Genomic DNA, 18622 nt, shown 5'->3' with positions numbered 1-18622 from the left:
TGGGGATTTGGTCACAGGGATGAAAGGGAACAAGATACAGGAAGACATTCAGAAACAATCACCACAGTGACATGGGGCAGCAACTGACCCTGTGTCTCTGCCAGGCACTTGTACACTAGCTGAGGTTGGGGCTGGAGAATGTGCCGAGGGACACGGGCCACAGGGAAGGAAAGCTCTCCAGTCCCCAGCGAAGAAGCAGGGCTCCTTGTAATGGCTCCGACACGGTGCTCGTACTGACCCTTGTTCCAATCCCCACATAGCAGGCGGGCAGCTGTAAAAAGGTGGCTGGGCAAAGGTGACCTCACTGCACCTCGTGCGCATCGGAGGGCAGACAGAGGACCACGGCAGGCGTGGGCTGTGGAAAGCCCCACAGAAGGCCACCACGCCTGGCTTTGAAATGCTTTGCACCACGTGTGGCACCCTGCTGACGAGGACGATGACAAGGAGACATGCTCTACTACTGGTCAGATGGTACAGGAATGGGCCCAAAATTTGGACGCGTGCTGTCCTTTCCTCTGATCTTATGACCCAAGCGCAACAGGACTCATTGAGTGCATGGGTGGGTGCCCCCAGAACAATGGGCGGGTCCTTGGCAAGGTGGACCAAGTGACCGTGATGTCCATCAAATGGACATGGCCACAGCACACGGCCCACTGCCTGCCAGACATCAACATGAGGACCTGATGGTGCCATCCGGATCTAAGCCACGGGGCTTAGAGAAGACCCCTCACTCCACAAACGAGAACCCTGGGTGAACGGCTGTCACTGTTGATGCCGGACCGTCCACGGGGGCCCAGAGAGCCTGCTGGCCACAGGAAGAGCAAATAAGGCCTCGATGGTGTGGTCCCGGGTCCCTGGGGAAGGGGCCAGAAGGAAACATGGAACTAGAGCCTAGAGGTGCAGGGTCACCTCTTCCTTCTAATAGAATGACTCACCCAGGGCTAGTGTCCGTCACTAGAGAAGGACCTGTCACTTCACTGTGGTCTGTAACAACCCCCCTGCAGAGACCACAGGGACAAACGGGGCACGGTCCTGTGAACCTGGGGTGGGCCCAGGCTGGCATCTTCTTCCCTGGTCTCATGAGGTCGCTTGGTTATTGTTGACCAATCAAGATTCCCTCTCTTTAAAGCCTCTTGCATTCCACCCTTAGAGCTCCTCTGTCCCAGAACCGGCGACCCTGGCAGAAACGCAGAACCAAACCAGCCGCGGGGCCGGCAATGGGCTTCCTCTGTCGCCCCCTGCTGGTCTCTGTGGCATCTACAACCAGCCGTCCAGCTGCAATGGACAGGCACGGCAAGACGGAGCACGGTCGCTGCTCACAGTCGCTGCTGACCAACTGCCCTTCAGACCTGGACTGAGACTTACTTTCTTTTAAGGACACCAACATGCCTTCCTGTCGGTATGGGGGCAAATGAACGTGGCCGAGCTATGCCAAGGTGCGCTGTGCTGGGTGGCGCACAGATACCGCAAAGCCAAAGGGCACGGGCGGACACATTCCCGGCGACCCCGCGGAGATGGAGATGGGCATGTGGCACCGGTAGATGGCCACACGTGCCTTATAATTGGAGTGGCTTAGGGAACAGCCCACGTGCTTCCCGGGTCACCTGCGACCCTACCTGCTGGGAGTGAGAGAAGCTCTGCAGAGCAGCAGCCTCGATGTGGGGCTCCAGGCTGCGCCCCCATACTCTCAGCGTCACTCAAAGAAGAATCCAGAGGCAAAAAGGGAGCTTCAGAGCAGAGTGGCACCAGGGTGGGGACTGCAGCCTGGGCCCTCAGGAAAACAGGGTTGTGCATGCACCCTGACCATGGTCATGAGGAGTCCTTGGCCCCAAGTCACAGACCCATATCCACCATAAATGAACATCCCTGATCCCGCTTCTGCTGGGTTCCAGGCCCCTCCCGGCCGGCTTGCTCTCCCAGCTCTGCTCGCTGTAGTTGGAGGCTCTTTGTACAGTGATGGGATTTGGCTACGACCTACATCCCCATGTGCCACCTTAGGGACGACACAAAAGCTGGAAGATGGGCGCAATGAGATTGTAAGGGCATTCAGGCACATGGCAGGTGGGTGTGTCACCCTTGGAGAAAAGGAGGACAGGAAAACACCCTGTCCTCGCGGTTCTCAATAGCCAAGTCAAGTTGAGGCACAGTGAGAGGAGCTTGGGTCAGAAGGCCCAGATACGTGTTCCCTCCGGTGGTCCTAGCTGTCCCTGGTGTATCCTGGGAACTGGGGCAGATTAGTGCCGTCTATAGAAAGCTGCTTTCTTGCATGCGTGCCAGGTCCTCGGGATGCTGGGACACCATGGGGCAAAGGCCGCTAAGCTGAGGCTGGTTCTGTAGCCCAAGCTACAACCCTCACCTTGCGGTGCCTGGCACAGATCGGAGCACTGTGCAGAGGGAGGGGCTCATCTAGCCGCCACAGGAAAGGGTCACGAGGGAACCGAGGCATGTCCTTTGGCAATGCGTGGAGGCACGCGTGCGACCGAGGTGCACTGCCCAGCCCGTCGCCATGACTGTTCCCAGGGGCCTCTCTCTATGCGCCCTACGTCTCCCGTGGCATCTGTCAGCAGCTTAACCGACCAGCACACCTGGCCGTGGGCCGTACAGACGGACGGATTCCGTTGTGAACCGTCTTCATTCAGGATGCTACTCACGTGGACAGAAAATCTTAAGTGAACTGTTTTTAAAAAGCTATTAAAACCGTTGAATTGAACAAGGTCACAGGATAAAGGACAGCCTGCCACCCTGGGGGGTCCATGTCCTCATACACCTCTGCACAAGGGCAGCTCCGAAATCGCCCTCCCCAGGCCAAGTCCGAACCTGACTGGAGCCGAGTGCCCTCCTCTGCCATCTTCTCCCCCCACCAGTGAGGCCCCTTGCCCACGAGCGTGCACACACACACACACACACACACTCGCACACACTCGCACACCTTGGGGGCAGAGCTGGGTCGCAGAGATGATCCTCTCCAATGTGCCCGGCGTAAAGAAGGGGAGGCAGAAGCCCCCGGGGAGGGAAGCATTCCCACCGTCCCACACCTTCAGCACAGCACCCCTGTGGCAAAGCAAGGGACAGAGCAGGGAACTGATTCCCACGCTCTCCCCTCCCACCTGCCTGAGGGGCTTGATCCCGGTCCTCCCCAAGTCCCCAAAGCAAGCCGCCACTTGACACCCCCAGCTCCCTGTCCCTCCCTCCTGGACTCCCCCCTCAGCCCTGCCCTGGGACCCAGGCCCTACCTCCGTGAGGGGGACAGGCCAGCCTCCTTGGGGAGCCTCCAGGCAGCGGAGAGCTCGGGCTGCCTCTTTATCTGTGCCACAGGGGTGAGGAAAGGAGGAGCAGGAAGAGGAAGCGTCACCCGAATTCTCAGAACAGGGGACTCCAAGTATCAGGGTTTTCCTTTTCTTTTTCTTTCTTTTCTTTTTCTTTTCTTTTTTTTTTTTTATTTTAGGTGTCAGTGACTTTGCGAATGTTGTCCCTTGTGCGGGGAAGATTTCCCCACCGCTCAGTGACTCTGCAAACTCAGCATGTGCTTCAGGTCCTGGCTCCAGGGGGGTCTCCTCCTTCCGCTTCAGGGGGCTGCCGATGACAGAGCAGGTCAGAGTCCCAGAGCCACACAGACCTGGGGTGACCGCCCCCAGCATGGCTGACAGGGTGGCCCTGTGCAAATCGTCTCATTTAATTTCCTCATTATCTTTTATGAAGATATTTATATGTTAAACAACAAAATATTTTTGAACTAAATAACCATACGGGAGCCTCGTGGAAAGTTTGGGTTCTGTGAGAAGGGTAAGTTCGGGCCCCCATCCCTGGGGTGGCAGGAGGAGCCACACCCCAGAAGAACTTATTGTCTAGCTGCAGCTGCCCGTCTGGGTTCAGACCTTAGCTCTGCCACCTCCCAGCCCTGTGGCCTTGGCAAGACGCTCAACCCTCCTGTCCCACCAGCCCATCGGATAGTGTCCCTGATCTGTCTGTGTCAGTAGGACATTGCTCAGATAGAACTCTCTAGAAGGGTCTCTGTCCTTCAGTTAGTGGCTCAGGGAGATACCGCAGCCTTCCTCTGCGACTTGTGACGACCGTGGCAGTCCCTAGGGATCATTTCTAGTGTTTAACTGTTCACCTTTTAGCCCCCAGAGATGTAAAACCATGAGGAATTTCTTTCCTAACACATTCTTCTGACATTTTGTGGTTTAGATAACGAGCAAAACACGATTATCATTAACGGTGCCTTCCTTCTTGCTCTTCCTCCTCCTGGTTGTTATCTGGTCCAAGAATATTTGGTCCTGGCTCCTCTACTTGATTTCGAACTTTTTTTCCTCTTGTCAATTTGGATGCCACAAAGTTGAAATCTTATTTCTGACATACTCCTCCCAAGACATTGAGAATTCTCAAATAGAGCTTTTACGTGAAGGATCCACGGCCTAAATGGAATTAAACCACACACACACAAAAAAAGACAAGAGTTCTTAAAAGGATTTTATTTCATTTAAGGGATGCTAGTTTTTCAAGCTTTAAATGATACTTCTCTAAGCAATAAAAGCTCTACAAAGATGAGGCTTGTAATAAAATTAAATCTCTATTATGCGGCCTCTTATTGTTATTTAAATTTTACAAGCTCAAACCATCTATGATATTGTTCTGGGAAAATCCAGAAAAAAAGCACAAGCTACCAGAGACACAGGCACTGAGACCCCAGGAGGAGGCGGGCGGAAGGGGAAGCCGAGTGAGATCGACTGGGGACTTACCGGCAGAAGTTGGGCTAAGGCAGCAGCAAACCTTGTAGATCCCTGCGCCCTGGGTCAGAGGGATGGACGGGACTCCCAGAGTGGACAAAGCTGGCTTTGATCCAGGCTGGAACGTGCTTGGCTTGTACATCAAAGACGCCAGGCCCACGGCCCAGCTGGCAGCCCGCACAGCTCTCTGGTGGTCCTGGGGATCTGCACTGGGCTGGACACCGGGCAGGGGAACAGGGCCAGGGACACCCAGGAGCAGCCATGGTGGCCAGGACCCAAGTCAGCTGACGTCCAGGCAAACAGGACCCCTATAAACATCTTCCCAGCAAAGACACTCTCTTAACATTTGTATTAGTGACAGTGGATTTCCCCACCCAACGATGCAAAGTTCTTAATAATGGTTTGTCTTCATAAAGTTAAAAATAGCTTTCTCCATTGTTGATCGATTCAGCATTTTACTCTTGACATAATAAATGTGTTTACAGACGACTGGTTCCAGTTTAGCACAAAAAGTACATAAGCAAAAAATAAATGAGGTACACAGAGGGGGGTCCCACAGATTAGAGACAGGCACCAGGCTCCAGGGCTGAGAGGGCCCTGAGGATCGAGCACAGGAGCCTGGAGCCCGCGGCTGGACTGGGGCCTGGAGGCTCGTCTGGGAGCAGCAGAGGGCTGGGAGGCTGGAGAGGGCTCTGCTCTCCTGGGGGAGCAACTGCGAGGCTCTGCCTGGAAATGTATTAAGCCAAACAAACCTCATGTGGCTTGGAGTATTCATGCTGTATTTAAGAATAAAACAGATTTTTTTTTTTAAGGATAAAATCCAAAAAAAAAGGACAAAATCCCAATCTGAAAATTTTGAAAAATTAAAACTTGGGACAGAATAGGCAGCGTCAAAGCGTCTTCTTCTGTGAACTCCTCCTCCGCTGCCCGCCACCTTCTCCCCTTTCTTTCTTGCCCAGTGTCTCTGAGGCAGGTGCTTCCGCCTCCACCCAGGAGATGCAAGAAGCGCGCTCAGCTCACCCTCTGTCCCGCCCTCCAGCCCCTCCCACACTGAGAGCCCCAGACTCCTGCGCCCCCTGCGGAGACTCCCCCACAATGAGGTGAATCTCCTCTTCTGCTTCTGTCTCTGTACATGTGGGAGCAGGTCCAGGTGGGCCTCCTCCACCCTCCCTCCTCAAGCCCAGGGACCCCCAGCTCCTCTCCCTCCCACAGAGATCCAGTGACTTCGGTTCCAAACCAACAGCCCTTTCTGTGTCAGCCTGGGTGACACAGTAAGGCCCAATGGATAAAATTAAATAGAGTAAAGTAAGATGCTGGAGTTGAGGCCCACGGTAGAGGCTTGCCTGGCATGTGTGAGGGGCCCTGGGTTCAAGCTTCACCATAGAAAGGAAGGAAGGAAGGAAGGAAGGAAGGAAGGAAGGAAGGAAGGAAGGAAGGAAGGAAGGAAGGAAGGAAGGAAGGAAGGAAGAAAGGAAGGGAGGGAGGGAGGGAGAGATACAGGGAGGCAGCCCTGGCTCTCGGCCTTCCCAGGCCCCACCTCATGGAGTCTGTTTCCCAGTCACCGCCTCCTGCCTCCCTGTTGGCATGTCTGCCGCCACCTTCTTCCCCACCCCCACTTTATGAATGGTCCTTATTCCCGAGAAGTAGAAACCACCGAGTTAAAACCTCCCGGCCTGGAGACGGCCCATCTCTCCCTGTTCTCTCACTGGGAGGTGGGAGACAACCTACCGGCTCCCAAGATGGGGACGTACGGCTTTCCCTGTTCTCTCCTTGAGAAGATAAGGGACATGTCTGTTTCCTTGTCCCCCCTCTGAGAGACAGAAGACTGCCTGTCTCTGTTCCAAGAAACCAACTTGCCTTCCACGAGATCAGGGGATGCTTATTGTGTCCCTAACGCGTGGCCCTGATTCTAGCCTGTATAAGGTGACATTGAAGGGGGGTGGCTGCTGCTGTCCCTCTCTCTGCTCAGAGCTCCTGACAGTACACCCGCGTCTTACGCCAGGTGAGTGTGCGCTCAGTCCTTTCACACCCTCCTCCAGGGCACCAAAGCTAAGCCGTGCCCACCCTCCCGTAGCCCCTTTTTCTTGAATCTCACAAATTCCTGGTCTGTTTCTTTGGGTTTTTAAACAGCCAAGACCCTTCTTCATTTTTGTAAAAAGAGCATATCCCCCACCACAAGCCTTAGCCCAGAGGTGACCAAGAAGGCCAAGGAGACACCAGCAGCTGACACAGGGTCACAAGGAAGGGACACATTTGCTCTGACCAAAGACAGGCCAGAGGCCTGGGGTGAGCAGGAGAGCGCCGGAGGGCAGGTGGCGGAGGACTCGCGGCCAAGGAGATCCGCGGCCCGCACCAGGCCAGGGGAAATCCTGCTCTGCCACCAAGCTGGGTGGCCCCGAGCAGGTCACCTCAGTGGACTCCTGATTTCCTCCTCCATAAAACGGGGAAAGCCGTGGCTGTCCTTCTGCCTCGTCAAGTCACGGCGAGGAGGAAGTGCCATCAGGGTGGTCCCCCCAGGAAACCTGGAGGAGACACGCGGGGAGAAAGGGGCTCTGTGTCTGGGGACCACTGAGGGTGCCGTGAGCCACGGGGGGCTCTCCTCGGAGGGGGTGTGTGGAAGGTGCTGGAGTCAGCAGGTGGGGGCAGGGAGACCGTCCCAGCCGTGGGCCAGTGTCCAGGACCTGGCCTGGGCCGCGGAACTCTCCGGAGCCCTCCGAGGACAGCTGGCCCCTTATCCCTGAGGATGAGCCTGCCTCCCCGCTCTCTCAGCAGCCGGCACCCGCTGTGTTCGGGAGCATTTTATGGAGACGATGGAGCCCCACAGTGGGGTCCAGGCCTGTGTGCACATCCTAAGTCCCACGGGGCCCGCGGGCTGGGTAGACGCGCACCTGTCCCGTCCCTTCATCCCCAGCTGGGAGCGGAGAGGAGGAAGTCACCTGCCATGAACAAAAGTCCAGAGCATCAGGTTTGCCAGTAAGGCTCCAGAGCCCTGCGCCCTACATTCTCCTGATCACCAAAGTAGACCATAAAGCCAGCCCCTAAGGCAGGAGGGAACGCTGGGCGGCCACCCATCTGCTATCCAGAAAGTGGGTGTGACACAGCCCATTTCCTGTCCCCGACCTGCTGAACACTCATCAGTTCTCACCAAATATTTTTTTAAAAACAAAATTCTTTCTGTGTCTTCAGGAAACTTGCAACACGCACAAGCGGTGACTGGAAGTTTCCAGTGGAAAGTCTCACGTGACTGCACGAGTGCCCTTGTGGCAGGCTGCGGGGAGGCTGTTTTCCAGCTCTGCAGAGTGACCGTGACTGACAGCAGCGCAGACCTGTCTAGGGATGGGCCCATAACTCCTGCCCCCTCCCCCGGCCGCACACCCCCCACGTCCGCGGCTCCTTTCAATCTTCCCCATCTGTAAGTGGAAATGTGCCTGGTTTGGGGGGCTCTCCTTAAGTGGGGTGTGACGCTGCTTGGTTCCCTCGTTAATAACGAATTGCATAAAATCCTTCACACGTGTTCCTTGTATAACCGCATGATTTTACCCCTTTTTATAGATTTATTCTTGACAGCGTTTGGTGGAGACTGGAGGTAAAACCGTGCTGTGCCCGCATCGCAGGGGCTGGGGACAGGGGAGCTGCTGGCCACTGAGGGTCACTCCCACAGCCCTTCCTTCCTGTCCTCCGGCCCTTAAAGAGACTGGAGGGGGTTGGTCACCAAGGGCTGTCCTGCCAGGTGATGGCGGGGTGATGGCTTTCATCACCTGATGGTGTGACACCAGGAACTGACTCTGCTCCCTGCAACTCGTGTCCCCACCTGACCCCAGCCTTATCTCCAGGGCCGGCCTGCCATGAGCCGCCCCACGTCAGCCACCCCCGTCCGTGGCCATCTCTCAGACGCGTGCTCACCACTTCCTGGATCATTCAGAACTACCAATTGCAAAGAATCAAGTTACCCACCAGAGAGCCATGGAAAGTTCCGGACTAACCACAGTCCGTCCAGAGAAGAGCAGGTTCTGCCGGTCCCCGGGCCCACCTCCACGAGGTAATTGCACACATTTGCAACTAGGAACACAGGACACAGAAGCGGGGAACCCGGCAGGACCTGGCAGGTCCTCGTCAATAGCAGTGACGGAGGCCTTCCCCACCTCTGCTCCAGCTCCCGGCAGCCTCCTCATGAAGCCAGCTCCCTGTGCTGTGCAGCCCCCCAGCCCAGCCTGCCCTCTCTGAGCCCAGCAGCTCCCTGGTGGCCCGGCTTCTCACTGCAGTCTCCCTCCCAGGCTCCGGTTTCCTGGCCACTCTGATCTGCACACGTGTGGGACGTCCCCCCACCTTGAGGACAACTAGACTCTCTGCTTCCAAACCTCCACTTGCGCAGTCTCTCCATCAGATTTCTCCTCAATATTGATGGGTAGAATGGGGGGGGGGGCAAGTACCGACTTTGGGGGCTGGGGCTGGGGCTCAGGAGTAAAGCGCTCGCCTGGCACGTGCGAGGCCCTGGGTTCGATCCTCAGCACCACATAAAAATAAATAAAATAAGGGTGTTGTGTCCAACTACAACAGAAAAATAAATATTAAAAAGAAGAAAGCACCAACTTTTGTTTTTGAATTAAGAACAATTGAAAAAGAAACTATCACTTATGTCACCGTCACTCCCCACGTTGAAGGTCTGCTTCTGGTGTTTGTGGAGACAGGCCTCACTGTGTGCCCAGGCCAGTCTCAACCTCTGGGGTTCGAGTGGTCCTACTGTGGGTTTCTCACTCCACAGAAGGACAGTGGAAACATCCTCATTGATCCTGGTCTCCCAGGGGCCTCGGGGACCTCACCACAGGGTCCTGCCAGCTGCCCTGGCACATTTGACCGTGAGACCCAGACCCATGCAGCTGGGGTTCCACAAATTGGAACTGTTGGACCGAGAAGTCCTACGTGGCACTCCTCTGGATGAGTTCACAGACATGGTCCAGGTCTGCCCCCTCCAAGCCTGACCCCAGGACGTCAGCGTCACTTCCTGGACCCAGATGCGTTCTTTTTTTTCCCTGCAGTTGTAGGTGGACACCGCACCTTTATTTTATTTATTTTCACGCGGTGCTGAGACTCGAACCCAGCTTCCTCCCAGGGGCTCGGCAGCCGCTCTGCCCCTGAGCCACCCCCAGCCCCGACATGTGTTCCTCTGTCCTAAAAAACCCAACAGGAGCTGGACGGTGTGGAACGGCCAGTGCGGTGACCTGGGCAAGTCTCTCTGGGAAGCCCCTGATGGAAGCCAGGTGTCACCAGCCTCAGGCCCCCATGTGGGGGACTGGGCAGCCAGTGTGGCGGGCACCAGATGCCCACAAGGACAAAGCCCAGGTAGCCTCCGCTGCCCCTGGGGTGCCCAGGGCCAGGTCGGAAGGCCTCCCCTCTCCAGGCAGAGAGCGAGGTGATTCCTTTTGAGCCCCTTGAAAGGGCACTCCTTGTATGACACCAAAAGACTCCTCAAAGAATGTCCCTCTTTATTTCCTATTCAGGACATGGCCGGGCACAGGGCGGACATCTCCCTCAATCTCCACTCCGCTTGAAGGTGGCCTTTCTCAACCCCTGGACCGTCCCAGAGCCTGGCGCTGTGCCCACTCTCCTTCAGACGGTGCCCCCACCAGCCCATGGCCCCCAGGAGCCCCTGCAGTGGCCAGATGGAGCGGGTGCCAGGGCCCTGTGATGCCCAAACACAGTTTTCGTTTATACATTTGAGATGCTGGCAGAGCGACTCCCCTCTAATACTAAAGGGAATTCCACTTGCCCCATCCAAACAGCTTTTGGAATCATGAGATCCCAGTTTCGGGGCGCATGAGCGGGAACCAAGACAGGCCAATTTGTTCAACTAACTCCACGGCTCTGCCACCCTTTGGCCTGAGTTCGGCGACCCCCGGTGATTCTGGGCACCCTGCCTCCTGACTCTCCGTGTTCCGTATGTTACTGGCTATGATCCCACTATTGCTCTTCCAAGTTATCTTTATAATCCACTCAGCAAGTCATGAAATGTCTTTTTGTGAATGTTGCACTAAATGTAACTCTGACTTTGCAAAAAATCGGACGGTTTGGGCCACGTGGTAATAGGGGACCTTCTGAGCCAGTGACCACGGGTTCCCGTATACCGGGGGATCTTACTTCAGCAGATTTTTGAAGTTTCTTCCAGGTTCCCACTGGAACCATTCCCCGGTTCGTGAGATGCTTCAGGGCCGCACCCTCCACCCCTCCCCCTCCCCTTTCTCTCTGTTTCTCTCTTGCTCTTTTATGGCTGATCTCTCCCCAAGCCATTTTATTTCATTTGAGTATCATCAGTCGAAGGCAAAGCGATGGACCTTTGTGCGAGGAGATACCCAGCTCCTTCCTGATTCTTCTTTGATGAATGATTCTTCATTAGAATTCACAGGTGCCCTGGCGGCACGACACTCTCTCTCATTTCTAATGCTTCTTTTACTTATGGCTCCTGTCCAGTGGCATTAGCCGGAATGTTCAGAACAGCCCTGACCAGTCTCAGAGTCTCCCCTGAGATTTACAGGGAGAGACCAATGTTTTCCCGCTCTCAAGACTTCCTGTTGACTTCTGAAAACCTTCTGTGTCCCGTGGTTCTACACAGGACGGCAGGGATGACGCTCCCGATCCACGCCCAGGGAGATGTCTCTGCCTCCTCCACCCCCACGTGGCCTCGAGAGACAGCGAACAACATGAACCGCAGCAAGGCTCTCGTGGCTGGACCCCGGAGGCCGTGACGGGCTTGACCCTGGGCCCCAGTGTCCCCGCAGCCCCACGAAGCTTCAGCGGCTTCTTGCTCACTCTAAACCCTGACCTGCCTTTTCTTAGAGTATTTTCCTTGGAAAACTTAATATTAAAAATTCTTTTTCTGGGCTGGGGATTCAGCTCAGTATAGAAGATTCATTTACAGGGTCTCTCCTTTAATTCATTGCACCCATTGATTTCCTATCTTGGTATTTATTATTGGAATGAGTTCTACTTGGTCGTAGATTCCTTAAAAAAAAAAAAACTGCTGGATTGGATTTGCTGATATTTCACTGATGATTTTGCGCCTGCATTGATAAGTAAGTGTAGCCAGTAGATCTTTTTGTGTTGCCTTGATCAGACTTGGGGAATATGGAAGAAAAAGTTACAAACAAAAATGATAAAGAGCATTGCTTTATCTTTGGACTTTCAAGATTTAACACCATTTGAAAGTTCTGATAAAGAGCAGCAGGATTTCTCTTTTTGATTTTTAATTGATACATAATAATTGCACATACTTATAGAGTATGTTGTGATACTTTGAAGCATGAATGTGTAGTATTCACGGTAATTATATATCCATCACCTTGAACATCGATCATTTCTTTGTCAAGAACATTCAAAATTCTTTCTTCTTGCTATTTTGACATATACAATAAATTATTGGGAAAGATAGTCAATCTACTGTGCTACAGAAGGGAATTTTTCCCTCTCCCCTTACTGGGTTTTTGGACCTCGTAACCACCCTCTGTCCACGCCACCCCACTCCCATATTCTCGGCCTCTCTCTAGTAGGGGGACACTCGAGCGTCTGCTTATATCAGATCAGCTTCCATAGATGAGGGAGCAGGGATAGCTCTGCCTTTCCCTGCCTGGGTACTTCATGTAGCATGATGTCCCCCAGCTACCGTCCACGGAGGTGATCCAGTCTCTGAGGATCCTGAGTCTTTAAGAATTTTGCCGAACTTTCAGTTGAATCATTTATGTAGACCGGCATCATTTTTGGAGCTATCATCAATTTTCATGAACTGTGTAATTTAGCCTGAACGATGTTCCACAAGCACTTGAGACAAGTAAATTATTCAAAGAGTCTTAATATGTGTCACTAAGAATAAATGGTGTGTTTATAGCATCAAGGGATCTCTTCCCCCGACCCCAGGCAGGAGTTTGAGTTCAAGCAAAGCAAAAGTGGGAGGTGGGGGGTGGGGGATGGGGGTGGACTTTGAGCCCCCCGCCCCCCCCACCAGGTTCCGAGGCCACCGAGCTGACCTCCAGTGCCGAGAGGACCTTGCCCCCCAGGTCCAGATTCTCTTTCTGAAAAGGGGCCTGCGTGCTTTCTCCCCACAATCCCAGGATGGGAAGCTGCACTGAACCAATTGGGAAGATTTCCCCCACCTCAACCTTCCCAGGTTCTAAGAAATCGCACGGGGATTATCTGTTATTTCAAAGTAATTTGCCCCCCAAGAACTCACGATTTTAAATGAGTTTAAAACCTTTAAAGAGCTTGCCCGCTAAGCCATGGAAGCCTGATGTATTTATAAGTGGTTTATTATTAAATAAGCTTTTCTATTTTTTTTCTATGATTGTGCTGTTTTCCGGTATTTTCCATTTAAAGGAGACTGTGGGTTTCCGGAAACACTCATCAGTGCCAAGGCAAAATACTGTACAGGTTAATTGTACATTTCATTTAGATTTTACAAATATTGGCATCAAACCCCATGTCAAGTTTTCTTACACTGTGTTAACTTTCTCCCTCCCTGTGGCAGTGTGTACTTTTTCATTTGTACATTATATGCTTTTGCTTTCTTTTAAAATTCTGATAAGCTGGGCACCGCGGGCACACCTGTCATCAGAGGACTAGGGTGGCCGAGGCAGGAGGGTTGGAAGTTCAAGGCCAGCCTGGGCAACCCAGCAAGACTCTGCCTCAAAATAAAAAAGGGCTGAAGATGTATCTCAGCGATAGAGCATCTGCCTTGGGTGTGCAAGGCCCTGGGTTCAATGCCCAGGACCACAAAAAAAAAAAAAGAAAAAAAGAAAGAAAGAAAGAAAAATGTAGACAAAGGAAGGATAAAGGATATAAAATACTTGGAGAATAACGTTTTGAATACCTTCCCCGAGTGATGCACACGTGCACTCATTCACTCAGGAGCAGAGAGAGACCTGGTTGTGGCCTCCTGGGTATTGACATGCCACCTCACTGGGTCACTATGTCCATCCCCGGGAGCATTCCTCCACGGAACCTGAGAACTCGGGATGGCGTGACCCACGGAGGACCTGGGGGGGCACCTGACTTGCCCTGGCTCATCCCAGGGTCTAGGTAGAGAAACTTGGAGGCGGTAGGCTGGTCCTGAGAAGGAGGGGACCGCAGGAGGGTCCACCGTGACTGATCGTAGGTGGCCCAAGGGAAGGGGACACAGGCTCGGAGCAGAGGCCTCTTACTCCAGGGATGGAAAAATGGAAGGAAGTAGGAAGTGTGTGGGGGGGAGGGGGGCTTCTTCCTCAGAGATGGGGCTGGCTGTGGGGGGAGGGGAGCTCCCTGGGCCCAGCACTGTGACAAACGTGTCCCATCAGGGATCACGCTATGACACGGGAGTTCTCTCAGGGAATAATGGCGACGTCACATTGAAAGAAAAAGAAATTGAGAAAAACAGATCAGTAGGTAATTTACAGAAAAAATACAACTCGTCAATAAAAATGTCCCAGAACAGGACCTTCCCACTCGCCCTCTTTCCCTGGCCACCCCACTCCTGGTCGGGAGAAGCTTGTGGCAATTCAAACACGGTTTTTGGCATAAGAGCAGATCAGAGTTATGCTCTGACCAGTGCTCGGCACGGGCACACGGACCAGGGTTCGTTCAGGAAAGCAAAGCCCTCTTCACGTTGTGAGTGTGAGGAGTAAATGGGGGAGCTGACGATATTGATGGAAGGGGAAAGAAAGCCAAGATGGGGGACGTACGGCAAAGACCTCACCAGGTGGCTGGTTCTGGAGTTTTCATGAAGCTTCGAGCCTCATTCACACAGAGTGGCTGCATCTGCTCCCTGAGAGCCATGGCTCCTGCACTCCCCGCCAGCCTCCTGGGGTGCCTCATGTTCAAACAGTCCACACTGAAAAGGATTCTGGGAATTGTAGAAAAGACCTCAACTGGGGTGATGCCCATTGATTCAGACCCATCGACGCTGTCCACCTGGACCCACACGCCCACGCAACCCGTCTCTAATTTCCAAATAGCGGCATATGAGGATCCAGCCCTCCTGCGTGAAACCCAGCTGCGCTCACTCTCCCCCCAGAAGACCTCTCCAAGGTGTCGTTTACCTCCAACTTTTCCTAACTCTGTCACGAAGCCCCCTCAATATCTTAAAAATCAATGTAGAGCCAGGCATGGTGACGCACGCGGATAATCCAAACAACTCAGGGAGTCTGAGGCAGGAGGATTGCAAGTTCAAGGCCAGCCTCGGCAATTTAGGGAGACCCTTTGTCAAAATAAAAAATAAAAAGCGCTGGGGATGTGGCTGAATGGGAGAACACTGGCCTCGCGCCCAGCAGGTCTTGGGTTGTACTGCAGAGAGAAAATATATATAGAGAGAGGAGAGAGGAGTGAGGGAGGAGAGAGGGAGAGAGTGTCATATACCTGCATGAGATAAAGAAGAACGAGAAACAGAACTCAAAGGGCCAAAGACTCAAAGAAGAACAAGGCACATTTAGGTGACAGTATTTTAATGCTGAGTTTCAAACTGAAGAGGTCTCTGGAGATGTCTCTGGAGAATCCCTCGAAAGACCCTCAAACGGTTCAGGGCAGGGTCACAAACAGAACTGACCCGGCTGCGTGGGCCAGGCGACAGGTCCTCCTAGAGTTCTGATAAATAACAAAACAACACCCTAGAGGGAGACTGGCCGCCCACCGCCCTCTCCTCCGCACCCGCTCCCCGGCCTCGCTGGCCAGAACCACTTCTCCCACGCCCGTCCCCGATCCCCTGCCTGCTGCCAGCACCGTGGCCTGGCTCTCCTCCTGGCTCTCCACCCGACAGGGCGACCACACGGTCCTTTATGGTTTTGGGGGGTGGGTGACGGGGTCTTGCTCTGTGGCCTGGGTGACGGGGTCTTGCTCTGTGGCCTGGTGGGTCTTGAGCTCACGGCCCTGGCGACCGTCCCCCTCAGCCTCCTGTGCCCTGGGCCTGCAGGTGCACCCCACCCCGGGCCACCACACGGTTCTCACAGGTGGCTGTATCTGGGTGATTCTTTCCTGTTACCACCAACGTGGGGACAATACAGTATATGTGTGTTGCGATGACCCCTGTCCTGTCCAGGTCGGAAGGGGCCCTGAGCAGTGCGGAACGCCCCGGCCTGCTGGGCTTGTGGCGGGAGCAGCTCCGGCGTCCAGCTGCAGGGTAGCGAGCCGCACGATGGGCCTTGTTCACCTCCTGTCGCAGGCCCTCCCTCAGAATCAGGAAGCAAGTGTCCGCTGGCCCGCCAAGGCCAGTCCCGGCCCCAAGTAGGAAGCTACAAAACAGTCCTCCCCAAAATATGACAGACAAGGAAATGTGTGGCGCTCGGCCTTCCCTCCCTGGGCCCTGAAGCAGGGCAGAGAGTCACCAGGACCAAAGGTCCTTCTGCCCTTCTCCTTTTTGCTGCCCAAAGTCCAAATGTCGATTATTTTCAGGAAACTCTTGCTTCTCAGCTCAGAAATGGCCAGAGGAATCTGCCAGCAGCTTTCTTCTCATAGATTTACCTTATAGTTTTCCACCTCTGATACCTGGGCCTTGCCATTCCTCTAAAATGTATTGTTCTCTTTTGAAATATGATTTAAGGTGAGACTCTTCCTCCCTCTCTCTCTCTCTCTCTCTGTCTCTCTCTCTCTCTTTCAGTGCTGAGGATTGAACCCAGGGTGCTCCACCACTGAGCCACATCCCCAGCCCTTTTTATCTTTAATTTTGAGAAAGGGAGGACCTCACTAAGTTGCCCAGGCTGACCTCAAACTTGCCATCCTCCTGCCTCAGCCTTCTGGCTTGCGAGAATTACCGCGTGCGCCACCTCACCTGCCATCCACCTCACCTGCCTTAAGGCAGACCCTGAAGCCCGTCTTGACTTTTCTCCTGGGTGGGGTGCACAGCGCACATTAATAAACGTTCTCATTTTTCTCTTGTTAATGTGTCTTGTGTTGCTGGAAACTGTCTCAGCTCCACGAACTTACAAGGGTAGAAGAAAATCATGGTGTCCCTCCTTCGTGACCCTTGTTCTTGGGCCAATAATCTTCCAAAAGTCTGAGTGGCCCCCCTTTACGGATGCAGAGGCCCTTAGGAGAAGACGAGAAGAAACATTCACCCTCTGACTTTCTGGCAGTGTAGCAGGGTCCCTCCCCGCAGGGGCCTACACCTCCCTTCCCTCCAGGGCTCTGGGTCTGCACGGGGCTCAGTTCTGGACACGGGGCCCAGCTGTGTCAAGTCGGACCAATGTTGACTCAAAGTTTCTTCACTTGACAGAACACAGCTTTGATGGGCTGCCCAGCTGCACGCGTCCTAAGGCCCCCGTGGCTAATCAGGCTCCGCAAAAGGCCTCCCGGGTGTGCTTCGCCATCCCTCTTCACTCCACTTCAGTTATCCTGCCCCACCCCCGACCAGGGCCTCTCTAAGTTCAGGGAGCCCCTTTCAAAGGTGGCATGTCCCTCCGTCACCCCTGGCCTCCAGGGAAGACCACTGCGGGGACTTCCAAGGGCCCCGTGCTCCTCTCCCTCCAAGAGCAGGGACAAGGGCGTCTCGGAGACGTCCACGGCCCGTGGGTTATTTGCTAGAAATGAGGCAAACAGGTTGGAGATAAGAGGAGTCACGTGACGGCCACTCAGGAGTGCGCGGCTGCTGCTGTCCCCCGACAGCAAATCCCACCTGCCTGTGTGACCGCAGAGATCGTGGGGTGGAGGGATCACACGGGAAAGATCCGGCTGGCTTGACGGCGGCGAGTGTTGGCACACGGATCTTGCTGTTAGGAACTTGTTCCCACCGTGACTCGCCGCGCTCAGCGGGCTCTCGGAGGCTCGAACACAACATTTTTGTGTTTATGCAGCTGAACATCTGCACATTGGTGCAGCTCCCTGTCCCCAGGTGACTTGTTGGAACCAGGCCTCCCCGTGTCTCATCACACCAAAGTGGTTTTAAGAGCTCTGTGAAGGCAGCAGCCTCTGGGCCACCCGGGGGGAGGGGCGCGTGTCCCACATAACGCACCTGGGCCTCTGGGTCCCCACCTCTCCACTTTACCCAGGAGAATCCCAGCATCCTGAATTCACCGAATGGGCCTGGGTCTCCATGGAGCCATCGGTGAGAGTCGCCCAGAGCAGTTTAATCCACAGGTCGAACCCACCCTCGGGCTGGAGATCCCGCATGGGCGAGTTCAGTCTGACCCGACACTGGGTTCCTCTGCTCCCAGCTGAGATCCTGAAAGCCGACCCCATACATGCTCCCCCGTTTCTGTCAGTGTAAACTGTTTCAGAGTCACCCCTAAAGTCACTTCCAAACCAGAACGACTACTAAACAACCTGAGATGGAAAAGCCGGCGAAGCCACCGCGGGGGTGGGAGAGGTGGCCAGGTGTACCTCAGGGGTCTTCAGAGACACAGGATCCACAGGAGAGCAGAGACGTGCGGGTGCTGGGGTGGGGGTGTGACTCGGGGATCGACTCACTTGGTCATGGAGGCTAAGTCCCATGAGAGGCTCTCTGCCAACCGCACATCCAGGCAAGCCAAGGGCGGACCTTCAGTCCAAGGTCAAAGCCCTGGGAACCTGCGGGTCCCCTGGCCAGTCCTGGTGTTAAAGCCAGACAGTCTGGACTCGTGATGTCCAGGGCAGGAGGAGGAAAGGACCCCAGCTCCCCCACTTCCTATCCTCTTGTTCCGTCTGGGGCCGTGGACAAGGGGATGGAGCCTGCCCACATGGAGGGCGATCTTCCCAGTCCACCCACGGACTCACCCCCAGGAGGAACGCTTCAAGCTCCCTGGATAGTCCTCCATCCAGCCAGGCTGCTGCCATTAGGCCACCAAAGGGCAAAGGTGCTTTCCAAGAGCTCCCAAGGTCAATGCTGGGACTTGGCTTGTGCCACGCACTGGCCACCAGTGCCCTCACAAGACGGTGGCTGTCCCCTCTCTCCTGCCTTCCTCATCTTACCA

General features: G+C 54.4%; 1 long non-coding RNA gene across 1 annotated transcript; it reads left to right on the top strand.

Moving 5' to 3' along the window:
* Positions 1–7989: 7989 nt before the first annotated feature.
* LOC144378530 (uncharacterized) lies at positions 7990–9125 on the top strand. Its single transcript, XR_013440283.1, has 3 exons — positions 7990–8139; positions 8280–8766; positions 8881–9125. It is a non-coding gene; the product is annotated as an uncharacterized LOC144378530 (long non-coding RNA).
* The last annotated feature ends 9497 nt before the right edge of the window (positions 9126–18622 follow it).

This window comes from Ictidomys tridecemlineatus, chromosome 6 (assembly GCF_052094955.1).
Source record: "Ictidomys tridecemlineatus isolate mIctTri1 chromosome 6, mIctTri1.hap1, whole genome shotgun sequence".
In the NCBI taxonomy this organism is placed as follows: Eukaryota; Metazoa; Chordata; class Mammalia; order Rodentia; family Sciuridae; genus Ictidomys; species Ictidomys tridecemlineatus.
Note: the sequence above shows the minus strand (reverse complement) of the source record. Positions and strands in the feature narration are given on the sequence as shown.